Source organism: Mesoplodon densirostris, chromosome 16 (assembly GCF_025265405.1).
Source record: "Mesoplodon densirostris isolate mMesDen1 chromosome 16, mMesDen1 primary haplotype, whole genome shotgun sequence".
NCBI classification, from domain to species: domain Eukaryota; kingdom Metazoa; phylum Chordata; class Mammalia; order Artiodactyla; family Ziphiidae; genus Mesoplodon; species Mesoplodon densirostris.
In genome coordinates this window covers 65,631,732-65,644,949 of record NC_082676.1, presented here as the reverse complement: position 1 = coordinate 65,644,949, position 13,218 = coordinate 65,631,732, and the positions used below count along the sequence as shown (strand labels likewise).

Genomic DNA, 13,218 nt, shown 5'->3' with positions numbered 1-13,218 from the left:
GGCAATGAATATAAGGCACAAAGTTCTGTTCCAATTCATTGATCGAAAGCAGTCAGCATTTTAAAAAAAAAAAAGATCCTTGGTTACACCTGAAACTAACACAACATTGTAAATCAACTGTAGTCCAATATAAAGTAAAAATTAAAAAAAAGATCCTTGGAATTTGCACAACTTTTTATGTTTTGCCCTTAAATTAAATGTTCTTTTGATATTTACATCTTGAGTTGTATGAGAAAAAGTTATCTGTATGTGGCCTCATGTACTGTTTCAAAGAAAGTCACTGATGCGTTTTCTTCATGTCTTAGTGTTTGTGCACACTGATGTCAGCTTAAAAGGGCTACCTAGTATAGTAGAATTCCAGGACTCTTTGCTTTTTTTTCAGCATTCTTGAAATAGAAGTTGACCATATTTTATTATTTAATGATAGCTTATGACATCAGACAATATTTGTATAGGTTTTCCTACTCAGCTTTAGAACAGACGGTGGTGGGAAGCAGTTCATTCTCTCCACCAGCCTCACGGCTAAGAATAAAATAAGTTACTATAGTCACTTCTATATCATAAAAATTTTTTCCTCTTGATCAGTCATTTTCTGACCCCAAGGTCACAGCTATTGCAAAATTTTATTGTGGCTTGACAAATTCTCCATGTCAACTCCATATTACGAGATCTTTCATTTCTTCAATTAAACAGATGGAAATGGATACCACCTGTGCTCTCACATTTATTATGTCAATAAAGCCCACCATAATTACACGGTACTGTTGAAAAATGGCATGCCAGAGAACTGACAGGCATTTGGGGGTCACCATATCACACAATACCAACCACTGATCAAGTTATTTCAAAGGCTTCAAGCCACGGATTAATAGGAAAAAAGACTGTCATATCCTTTTATTTATGCTTTGCCAACCTCTCCACTAAGCAAAACATATTTATTGTATCAGTCTCTTTACAGTTGTAAGGGGGAAAACTTGAAAACATGTTGAAAACATGATGTTCTTTGAACTATAACTAGAGAGGAAAGATGTTAAAGTTTACAACAGTGATTCCATACAGATTCCCCTTTAAATAATTATTTTATGAGGGGAGATGTTAATACAGGGTACATCTTGGATTTATAAGTTTTAATACAATTTTTAATTTATTAACCCACTGGGCAAGACAGTAAAATGTTATAGGGAGTAAGAAATTAGGAATGACAGGGACTTCCCTGGTGGCGCAGAGGTTAAGAATCTGCCTGCTAATGCAGGGGACACGGGTTTGAGCCCTGGTCCGGGAAGATCCCACATGCCGCAGAGCAACTAAGCCCCCACGCCACAACTACTGAGCCTGTGCTCTAGAGCCCATGAACCACAACTACTGAGCCCGCTCGCCTAGAGCCCGTGATCCGCAACAAGAGAAGCCACCGCAATGAGAAGCCTGCGCACCGCAACAAAGAGTAGCCCCACTTGCTGCAACTAGAGAAAGCCTGCGTGCAGCAACAAAGACCCAACACAGCCAAAAATAAATAATAAATTAATTAATTAAGAAAAGAAATTAGGAATGACATTCAAATTCTAGCTCTAAGACGCATCTTAGATTATTAACATCCGAAAACCCTTTACCTACTTATGTGAATGCTTCCAGAGTTCTGGCATGAATATAGGTTTGCTATTACAGTGTTTAGGAAGGAGTCAACCTATTAAAATAGAAAAGTTTCCCAGTTGGATCAAATTTGTCTTGTATCAGTGTTCTTTGTTGTAATTTTAAAATATTAGGGAGTATAAAGACTGAGTTCTGTTTAGGATAATGATAAAGTTCTGGAAATAGATAATAGTGATGGTTATAGATGCTGTGAAAGTATTTACTGTCACTGAATTGTACACTTAAAAATGGTTAAAATGGTAAATTTTATGTTATGTATACTTTATCACAGACACACAAAAAAGATTGAATTTTACTGGCTATATGAATTATATCAACTTGAGACTAAACATTTTAGAGAAGTCAAAATTGTAATATTTTCCAGTTTCCTATCCTCTTGAGGATGGCAGAAACGGTTGTTTAATAAAATTGATAGACAATTTTTATGCTGTTCATTGTACTTATCTTTTATCTGGTGTACCTCTGAGTATCCTTCTTTTTTTTTTTTTTTTTTTTTTTTTTTTTCGCTGTACGCGGGCCTCTCACTGCTGTGGCCTCTCCCGTTGCGGAGCACAGGCTCCGGACACACAGGCTCCGCGGCCATGGCTCGCGGGCCCAGCCGCTCCGCGGCATGTGGGATCTTCCGGGATCGGGGCACGAACCCGTGTCCCTTGCATCGGCAGGCGGACTCTCAACCACTGCGCCACCAGGGAAGCCCCTGAGTATCCTTCTTAAAGACCTAAAAGTACACTCTAGGTAAACAGACTCTTTATTCCACTGTGATATGGAGGCAGGAGAGTCTAGACAGACTCTTAGCTGCCCGGGTCCTAAAAAGCATCTTGATCACTTTCCCAAACATGATTTGCTGTGTTAAACTGGCTGAGAAACAAAACAAAACATCAAAATCCTGCAAAGCTGATAGTCCTCTTAATATTTTCATTAAGACATTAGCGTGAAGGTTTCCCTCTGTGAAAATTTTCTGAGTTAATTGAGACTTTTGCCATTGCAAGTGACAGAAAATACAATTTAAATGGCTTTAAAGAAAAAGATAGTGGTGGTAGTGGTGGATGTGGAGTTTATTGGCTCTAGTAACTGGAAAGTCAGGGTCGGGGACCAGGTGGAGAGAAACCTTCATCCAGGGGCTTAAATGGTGTCCTCAGGTTTTAGCTTCTCGGCATCCCTGTCAGAGCTCCTTTTCTCTACAGATGAAACAAAAGGTCTGGGTCTGCCCATGTGCCCCAATGTTCATAGCAGCATTATTTATAACAACCAAGACATGGAAGCAACCTAAGTGTCCATCAACAGATGAATGGATAAAGAAGAGGTGGTATGTATATACAATGGAATACTACTCAGCCATAAAAAAGAATGAAAATTTTGCCATTTGCAGCAACATGGATGGACTTGGAGGGCATTATGCTAAGTGAAATGAGTCAGAAAGAGAAACAAAAATACTTTTGATACAAGACAAATAGAATATCATTTACATGAGGAATCTAAAAAATGCAACAAACTAGTGAATATAACAAAAAAGAAGCAGACAGATATAGAGAGCAAACTGGTGGTTACCAGTGGGGAGAGGGACAGGGGAGGGGTGATATAGGGGTAGGGGATTAAGAGGTACAAATTATTAGGAATAAAATAAGCTACAAAGGTGTATTGTATGACACAGGGAATATAACCAATATTTTATAATAATTATAAATGGAGTATAACCTTTAAACATTGTGAATCACTATATTGTACAGCTATAAATTATATAACATTGTACAGCAACTATAGTTCAATTAAAAAAAGTTCTAGGTCTGCCTGTTATTGGGTGCAAGTGGGTCACTGTCCCCATCCTGAATCAACCCTATGACCAGGGGATGGAAAACATTGATTGTCTTGGGCCTACTTCAGATTCCCAGCCCTGGAGTTGGGGTGAGGTCGCCCCTCCCAAACCCCAAATACAAAGGAAATTGGGGGTCCTTCTAATGGAAAGGCCAATGGACACTAAGAGGCAAAAATAACCCATGTTCCCTACACTTCAGACACAGAAAGTTGATCTTAGACCTGGGTAACCCAGAGGACAGTTGTCCAGGTAGCAGCAAGAGTATGAGCTTCAGAGTCAGACTGTATCATTTAGGATTCCGTTCAGCTGCAAACAGAACCGGCTACAGAATGTTCAGGGCCCTGTTCAAAATGAAAACACAGAGCCCCTTGTTCAAATATCATTAAGAATTTCAAGATGGCAACAGCAGAGCAGTCTACAAAGGGGAGGGGCCCCTTCTAAGTGGGGGAGCCTGGGCCACTGCAAAGTGGTGCACCAATGAAGCCCACCCTGACTGCAAATAAGAGTTAAAAATATATATAACAGAGGCTAAAACAAGATGGATGTTTCTTTCTTTCTCACATTGAAGTTCAAAGCAGACACTCTAGGGCTACTTGGCAAAGCTGTTGGGGACCCAAGTTTTTTCCAGCTCTTGCTCTACCACCTCTAGAGTGTGGTCCCATCCTCATGGTCCAGGCTATCCAGTCTGTGTTCCAAGTGGCAAGATGAAAGAAGAGGCATGGGGAGAGGGCAGGCCCCCATCCTTTGCAGAAGATTTCCTGGAAAAACTACACACGCTTTGATTTGTGTCTCATATACCCAGGGCTTAGGGAGCTACACAGCTACACAGGGAAGCAGGTGGCAGTGTGCCCAGATAAAGCTCAAGCTTCTGTTATCAAAGAAGAGGGGAATGATATTGGGGCGGGTCAGGGGGTGCTGTTAACCAACCATTTCCGCCCCACAGATGGCCTGAGTTTCAATCCCTCTTCAGTATCCCTCAGGTGAGTTATTTGAGGTGCATTATGTAACCCCAGTGGGTTTCAATTAATCTATAAAATTAAAACAATGTTTTCTCTTACCTCCATCACTTGGCATATGTTCAAGGAACTGGGGAAAGGCAGGGGCTAGCATGCCGGGAACGAGGGGTGCATGGAATGCCACTGGGGCCGAAGCCAGGGGCAGCTAAGAGATTTAATCCAGAGTGTGAGCGGGGAGTGACTGGTTTACTTTCTATTCTTGAAACGTGTTCCTGGCTCCCTCACCAGGCTGTGGGCAACCTGAAGGTTGGCATATCTTGTATTTTTATCTCATATATATCCAGTGACTGACACAGGACCTGGTACAGAGAAAATGTCCAACAACAACAAAAAATGTATATGATGGGTGGGTGGGATTGTTCAGACCAAGATGTAGCATTAGCACAGCAGTGGCTCCCTCCCCTGATCAACCCTGGAAGAGCTGGAGAGGCAAAATGGACAACCTGTGAACACACCTGGGTGACAGGAGCTCCTTGGTGACAGGGCTGTTTGAATCTTCTGGCACAGAAGCAGCCCGTGGGCTTGGAGGTAAGAACAGGAGAGTGGTGAGCTCCTCTTTGGCCTCTGCCCACCACCACCTTTGGACCAGCAGTGCCTGCCTGCTCCCTGTGCCTGAGGGGCCCCACACTTCTGGTACAGGTGTCCCCAGGTAGAATCAGGAGGGCCCCAAAGCCCAGCGCTTGTGAGACATGAGCAGAGCAGCTGCTCTCCCGCTGCTCCCCCCAGGACCCCACTGGATGAGGACAGTCTGAGAAAGGTCTCCCGTCCTGTGGCTGCATAACCAAAAAACTGAGTTGCTAAACCAACAGAAATGTACTGTCTCACAGTTCCAGAAGCCAGAAATCAAGATCAAGGTGCCACAGGGCCGTGCTTCCTCTGAGGGCTCCAGGGCTCCTTGCCTCTTCCAGCTTCTTGGGTTTGCTGCAATCTTTGGTGTTTCTCGGCTCGTAGATTCCAGTCACAAGGCCATCTTCACCCTGCATCTTAACATCGTCTTCCCTCTGTGTGTGACTAACTGTACCCAAATCCCCCCTTTTTATAAGGACACCAGTCATATTGGATTAGGGCCCAATCTGCAATGACCCTATTTCCAAATAATGTCACATTCTGAGGTGCTGGGGCTTAGGACTGAGACACAATACAATCCCTAAGAGGAAAAGATGGTAAAGACTTGATCTGAGAGGTCGTTTAATAGGGTGGAGAATGAGCATGGTTTTCTGGATATGGAATGTCCAGATAGGCAAAAACATAGTCTTTTTTTTTAAGATTTTTAAATTATTTTATTTACTTAATAATTTATTTTTGGCTGCGTCAGGTCTTAGTTGTGGCACGTGGGATCTTCGCTGAGGCATGCGGGAACTTTTTTTTTTTTTTTTTTTTTGCGGTACGCGGGCCTCTCACTGCCACGGCCTCTCCCGCCGCGGAGCACAGCCTCCGGACGCACAGGCCCAGCGGCCACGGCTCACGGGCCCAGCCGCTCCGCGGCACGTGGGATCCTCCCGGACCGGGGCGCCAACCCACGTCCCCCGCATCAGCAGGAGGACTCCCAACCACTGCGTCACCAGGGAAGCCCCAATAACTGTATCTTTTTAAAAGTAGTCTGGACTCAAAGAATAAAAATCAGTGAACCCAATTCACTTGTGTGCACAAAAAGTAAAACGTGTAGACGTGTAAGTAAATATTTAGCAGTAGTGGTTTTATGAAATCATAAAATTGGATTATCTTTTCACACTACCTAAAAAGGGAACACATCTTAATGACACTTTCAGTTCCATCACAAACATTTTATTGCATTCAGTCCTAACACAGGAGCTAAGAGATGGAAATTATCTTCTGGAAGTTACCTTGGATTTAATCTAATCTTTGGATTGTTTCAGAATCGATGACTACTTTGGCTCCGTAACGGGACTCATTTCAGTGCCCTATTTCTCCCCAAGTCCACCTAGTATTGCCAGATAAAATACAGGATGCCCAGGCTGGCCCATGTAATATTTGGGACACACTTACACTAAACAATTATTCAATGTTTATCTGAAACTCAATTTTAACCAGGTGGCCTGTAGTTTTATTTGCTCATGTGGCACACGCCCACAAAGGAGAGGATGGCAATTCTGTCCCCCAGGGGACATTTAGAGACGTCTGGAGACTTTTGGTTGTCACAGCTGCGGGGTTCCAGTACTACTGACATCTAGTGGGTAGAGGACAGGGATGCTTCTAAACATCCTACAGGGCACAGGACAGCCTCCATGATAAAGAATCCAACCTCAAATGTCAATAATGCCGAGATTGAGACACCCTCCATCCTCCCTCCCACAAACTCCTGCTCGACTCGCTGCTGGCTTCAGTGAGGAGCTGTGGACGCGCAGGTAGCTTTGGAAAACAATCACCAGGTGGGAGTAGGGTGGGGGGTGAGGGGCGTGGTCTGGGGGTGTTTCAGCAGATTCTCTCCACAAAGTAACAGCTCTTCAACCCTCCAGCAGGTACACTCTGAATTGTTTACTGCTGTTTCACACTTGTTTGTCTTCAACTAGTTCTCCCAAAGGTCTGAGCAAATCTCAAGCAGCTGCAAGAATCTGCAGGTAGCAAGTGATTTAAGCGACCTGGCAGAGAATACAATTACCTTTTTTCCTTTTTTAATTAATAAAGAGATTTTACTAATACCCTTTGTCCAGACCATTTTTACTGTGGTTAATGTTCACAAAGAGAGTCAATTGAAAATTTGCTGATAACACAAATGGGGTGTGTGTGTGGGGGGGGGTCCCTGTACCATCTAATAACTCACAAAGTAATTTGTTCAAGATTAACACCATTTTCCTATGAGAGCTCATATTGTTTTCATCCATTCTAGATGCACTGTAGCCATGAATTTTATCCAATTATTTATTTTGCCTCTTAAAAATCTATTACAATTATTTGAGAAATTTTACCAAGCAAAATCTTAACCTTAAAGATTGATCAGAATCGCACTGCAAGGTACCAAAAATATAAAGTTGTATTTATGCCATGTGCTGTTACTACTGGTGAAATAACATTTCTCTAGACTTCAAACAAGAAACATACATAAAGAGAAATGAGAAGACCTGTAATTTAATTTTATTTGGTCAGACTAGTGGCAATACAAGTAGGAAGCTGTAAAGGTACTAATTCTTTCCCTCATCCAATGGCTGCACTTGCTCGCAGTTGAATGTTGAAACGTGTAAAATAGTAAGATTGTAGGTTCTAATGCAAGGAAGCAAATGTGAGAGACACTGTGATATTTAATCTAAATTTTTACTCTGTCACTTTAGTAAGTTATTAACTCCTTTGCTGACTTTCTGGCTTAGGATTTACAAGCGTGCGAATTACTGAGGGGTTAGAAAGTCTTTTTTAAGGAATCCAAGCACATGTTTAACAGAGAAAATGACTAATAATTTACTAATCCAGGACTCTGGCAGTGGAAGTTCAGTTCCCTCCATTTGAACCAAATAACCTATCAAAATCAAAGTGACTTTTATCTTAAGAATTTGGCCTTGATTTTATTTGCATGGGGTGGTGGTGAGGAAGACAATAAAAGTCCTAAGCCTCGGACTTCCCTGGTGGCCCAGTGGTTGAGAGTCCGCCTGCCAATGCAGGGGACATGGGTTCATGCCCTGGTCCAGGAAGATCCCACATGCCGCAGAGCGGCTGGGCCCGTGAGCCATGGCCGCTGAGCCTGCGTGTCCGGAGCCTGTGCTCCACAACGGGAGAGGCCACAGCAGTGAGAGGCCCGCGTACTGCAAAAAAAAAAAAAAATTCCTAAGCCTCTATTGATCAGGTTCGCATGTAGATTGATAATTCTGGCTGAGTTAGAGGACAGGATGGCTGTGTGCCCTTGGGCAAGTTGCTTAACCTCTCTGTTTCTTAGTTTGCTCGACTGGCCACCCTGCAACTCTGTCCTAAGTCTCTCCATCACTTTGTATGTTAGCATGCTATGCATTTCCTTCATGGTATTTCATGACATTCGTAATCATTTTGTCTATAGACTATTTATTTATTTAGCCTGTTGCCTTCCACTTGGATAGCAGCAATACTTATCTATCTTGTTCTCCATACTCAGGCTTTCATTCATTCAAGAAACCTGCAGTTCCTAGATGATCTTATTTGCAAAGCAGAAATAGAAACATAGAGGTAGAGAACAATGTATGGCTACCAAGGGGGAAAGGTGTGGGGAGGGAGGAGTTGGGAGACTTGGATTGACACATATACATTATTGTTAACTATGTATAAAATAGACTACTGATGGGAACATACTGTAAAGCACAGGGAACTCTACCTAATGCACTGTGGTAACCTAAATGGGAGGGAAGTCCAAAAGGGAGGGGATATCTGTATGTGTATAGATGATTCATTTCCTTGTGCACTGGAGGCTGGAAGTCCAAAAGGGAGGGGATATCTGTATGTGTATAGATGATTCATTTCCTTGTGCACTGGAGGCTAACACAACATTGTAAAGCAACCATACTCCAATAAAAATTAGAAAAACAAAAAAAGAAAGAAAAGAAACCTGCAGTTCCTACTGTGTGCCAAGCACTGATGCAGATGCTGTAAATAAAACGAAGTCCCTGCTTATTCTGGAAACTGATCCGAAGGTTTGTTCTTGGGCTTCAGTCCCATCTGCTGTCACCTTGAAGCTTTCGCTTGTGCAGGAGGCAGGAGGGCAAAGGTGTGTCCCCAGGGACATGGGGATCTGTCATCTGGTTGGCAGAACTGTTTAACCCTTTTGGACAACTGTGTTTGTTTCCTGAGGCTGCTGTAATAAATCACCACAAACTGGGGGGGCTTAAAACAACAGCAGTGTCTTCTCTCATAGTCCTGGAGGCGAGAAGTCCTAAATCAAGGTGTCACAGTACCACGCTCCCTCCCAAGGCTCTAGGGCAGAATCCTTCCCTGCCTCTTCCGGCTTCTGGGGGCTGCAGGCAGTCTTGGATAATCCTCGGTCCGTAACTGCAACACTTCCATCTTTGCTTCCGTAGTCACATGGCCCTCTCCCTCTGTGTATGTCTGTGTCCCCACGGGGCTTCTTATAAGGACACCAGTCCTTGGATTTAGTGCCCGCCCTAGTCCAGTATGACCTCATCTGAACTGATTACATCTGCAAAGACCCCATTTCCAAATAAGGTCACATTTTGGGGTTCCCATTGGACATGAATTTTGTGGGTGCAGGGACACTATTCAACCCAAGTACAGGCAACACCCACTGGGGTAATTTTGTTGACACTTTTAACCTGACGTACCAATGGCTGCCTCTGCCCCAAATATTTAAAACGAAGCCTTCCACAACATTACTCATTGGAGCCACAGAATGACCTCGGGACACACCCTGTAAGTATCACCTGCTTGATCGAGAGTGAGGAAGCAGAGGTTCAGGAGGGTTGTCATTTGTATCCAGGCCTCAAGAAAATGGTGAAGGAAGGTGCAAAGTCAGGGCAACTGATGCCACATTCTTGGTCTATTCTCTCTCCTGCCTCTTTGGGGTAGATAGACCCCTGCTCCCCAGGTACATGGCGTGTGGGTGGCATGTCCCTCTGCACTCTGGCTCAGTCTGGCTGCCCTATCTCTTGCCCATGATCATAACACCTACCATCACAATATTGCTGTATTGCTGGGACTCTGTGGGAGCTTCTGCCCAAGATCAAGGGAAAGGCCCCAGGACACCCTCTTTGGGGGCCGTCCCCAGAGCTCCCGTCTCTGAAACTATCCCTGCCACACAACAGATAGTCCCTTTCTAGCCTCATTAAATGCGGGCTCAGCTTTATTTACAGGACACTGGATTATCCTAGCCATTTCTGAGATTTATTAAGTTCTATTGCATTCTTAAAATTATGTGCTGAGAATTCCCTGGTGGTCCAGTGGTTAGGGCTCTGCGCTCTCACTGCAGAGGGCCCAGGTTCGATCCCTGGTTGGGAAACTAAAATCCCACAAGCTTCACAGTGTGGCCAAAAATAAATAAATACCTAAATAAAATAAAACTGTGTTCTAATTATATTTCCTTAAACATCCAGATCCTTCCTACATAAATGCATTGTAAGGGAAACACCTAAATATTTTTGTTTCTGGCAATGTCCTATTTTGTAAAGGCTGCATTGGCAGTTGTGTTCTCAGCTTAAAATAAAAAGAAAAAAAAGTAAAAGAAAAATTTCTTTCCCAACTAACTCTGAAATCACTGTAGAACACATAGATTCTATCTGAGACGGCTTCATTGTGAAAGAATGACCCTTTATCCTGCGAAAGTCAAATATTACGTGCAATGTATGGATGGGACAGGCTGCTGGCCACAGGGAAGAAGAGTGCCGGAGTTATCTATTGAAATCTGAGCTGCCTGGTCTCAAATCAAGATTCCCAAGGGCAATCTATAAACTAGAGGTACTCACATGTAGCAGTAGACAGTCTATACGTAATTTGCCTCAACTGCACAGGTTACTATTTGCTCACAGACTTATATAAATAAATAGTGTGTATTTTTTCCTTTAAATAGCTCCATCTTTTCCTCATATGCCCTCTCTCAGGGATCCAGGAAGCCCACCCCCTTTCCAGGGATCTATAGAAGAGATTCAGGTAAAGAGATTCAGAATGAGAAACAGGGAATGGTACACACTCCATAAAAATGCCACGTGTGGGCTTCCCTGGTGGCGCAGTGGTTGGGAGTCCGCCTGCTGATGCAGGGGACGCAGGTTCGTGCCCCGGTCCGGGAGGATCCCACGTGCCGTGGAGCGGCTGGGCCCGTGAGCCATGGCCGCTGAGCCTGCGCGTCCGGAGCCTGTGCTTCGCAATGGGAGGGGCCGCAGCAGTGAGAGGCCCGCGTACCACAAAAAAAAAAAAAAAAAAAAAAAGGCCACGTGTGTTTGTACCCCTCGATCAAGTAACTTCCACCATCAGCATGAGTCTGACCTGCTTAGTGATACCTGGGGGACAGGTACCCTGGGAAGTTCTTATGTCTGTCCTTTAAGACTATATTTGTCTCATAGATGCTGCTACTTGGGAATCTTTTGCACTGATTGCCTTTATCACAGCTGGTAAAACCATCTGCAGTAAATGCTTTTTAATCACCCTGATTTTCCAGGTCTTTGCTAGAAAGAAATCTTGCTGAGTCTTCCTGAAAAATAAATTCAATTTTTGTGACAGGTAGCTGGAGCTGAATTCTGAGGAAAAGCTCAACCCAACCATTGATGGCTCTTGTTCCTCATAATCATCGATTCCTGCATGGGAAGCTGCACCCTCTCTTACGGTGGGTTGCCATTCTTGGCTCTCCCAGCTGCAGGGGAGGGGCGTAATGTGCGGAGTTCCCACCTGTGTCCCTTGGATTTGACAAGTGCCTGAAGGAGTGCCTGCAGTTATTCCTGGTCTTGTTGCTGATGCCTTTGAGAGGAGCAACAGAATGCCTGAGACTGGGAGTGATTATAAATATACATTCGAAGGACAGAAAATCTTCGGCTGTCTTACCCCATCACTCTTCAAAAACATTACTGTCTCCTTAAGATAACAAAATAATTCCGGCCTATCTTAGGAACATCTGGCTTGTGTCTCCTTTCAAGGCTGTGCACATAACTGAGCTGTTTTGAATATTAGATTCTTTATCAGATTTTAGGATAACCGACCTTCCGCTCCCTCAGACACTGGGTTTCAGAGAAAGGGCTGGTGAGACTCAGTGTGTTCCTTTCTACTTGAGGGATGCAGTCAAGGAGGCAAGGTTCTGTAAGAGGTTTCTTCTTTCTTCCTTTTGTCCTAGTCTTTTAAAAAATTCTTTTGTTGGGTTTTTTTCCAATAGTAGGAAAACCGACACCCGTGTGGACAGGTTATCTGCGCTCATTCATAAGTACATTCACGTGTCACATGCTTTTTGGAGCCTTCCCACTGCCTGGCATTGTCCTGATCTCTGAGCGTCTCTCGATGCAGTGGGCAGTGGCGGGGGGGAGGTCCATCCAGTGGGGGTGGCAGACTGAGCTGCCCCTGGTTAGGGAGCAGCAGTGGCAATAGAGCAAAAATGGGGCTTGTGCTGGCACTGTTCCCCATTGGCTGGCATTTATTATCCCAAATCAGCCATTAAAAAAAAAAAAAGAATCAGCCTTCCAAAATTATTCAGCCTTCAACTTCCAGACTTCTCAGCTGGAATTCATGATTGTAAAAACAGTTTTTCCTCCAAGTATGGGCAGTCAGTTCTCATTATTGGCAGATTCCATATTTGCGAACTCACCTACTTGCTAAAATTTATTTATAACCACAAAAGCAATATTGGATGCTTTTTTTTTTTGGCCTCACCACGTGACTTGTGGAATCTCAGTTCCCCAACCAGAAGATTGAACCCGGGTTGAACCTAGGCTGAAACCATGCACCTCAGATTGGGACTTGAACCCACGTGCTTGTGCAGGACTCGAACCCACGTGCCAGTGCGGGACTCGAACCCATCCTAAACCAAGATTGGGACTTGAACCCACGCAGCCAGGACTCATACCCGGCCAAAACCCTGATTGGGACTTGAACCCACGCCTCCAGGACTTGAACCCAGCCAAAACCTGCAGTCTTCCAACTGAGATCACACATCTGGTTTCAGGACTTAATGAAACTCAGGTTCTTGATGTCTCGTCGCAGAAAGAATTCAGTGAGAGACAAAGTGATAGGTAAGAAGTGGATTTATTTAGAGAAAAACACACTCCACAGAGTGTGGGCCATCTCAGATGGTGAGAAAGGGACCAGGGTATGCCGTTGTCAGTTTTTATAGGGGTGGAT

The 13,218-nt window shown here is 44.0% G+C and overlaps 1 non-coding gene across 1 annotated transcript; it reads left to right on the top strand.

Moving 5' to 3' along the window:
- The first annotated feature begins 10,329 nt into the window (after positions 1–10,329).
- On the top strand, positions 10,330–10,402 carry TRNAE-CUC (transfer RNA glutamic acid (anticodon CUC)). Its single transcript has one exon. It is a non-coding gene; the product is annotated as a tRNA-Glu (tRNA).
- The last annotated feature ends 2,816 nt before the right edge of the window (positions 10,403–13,218 follow it).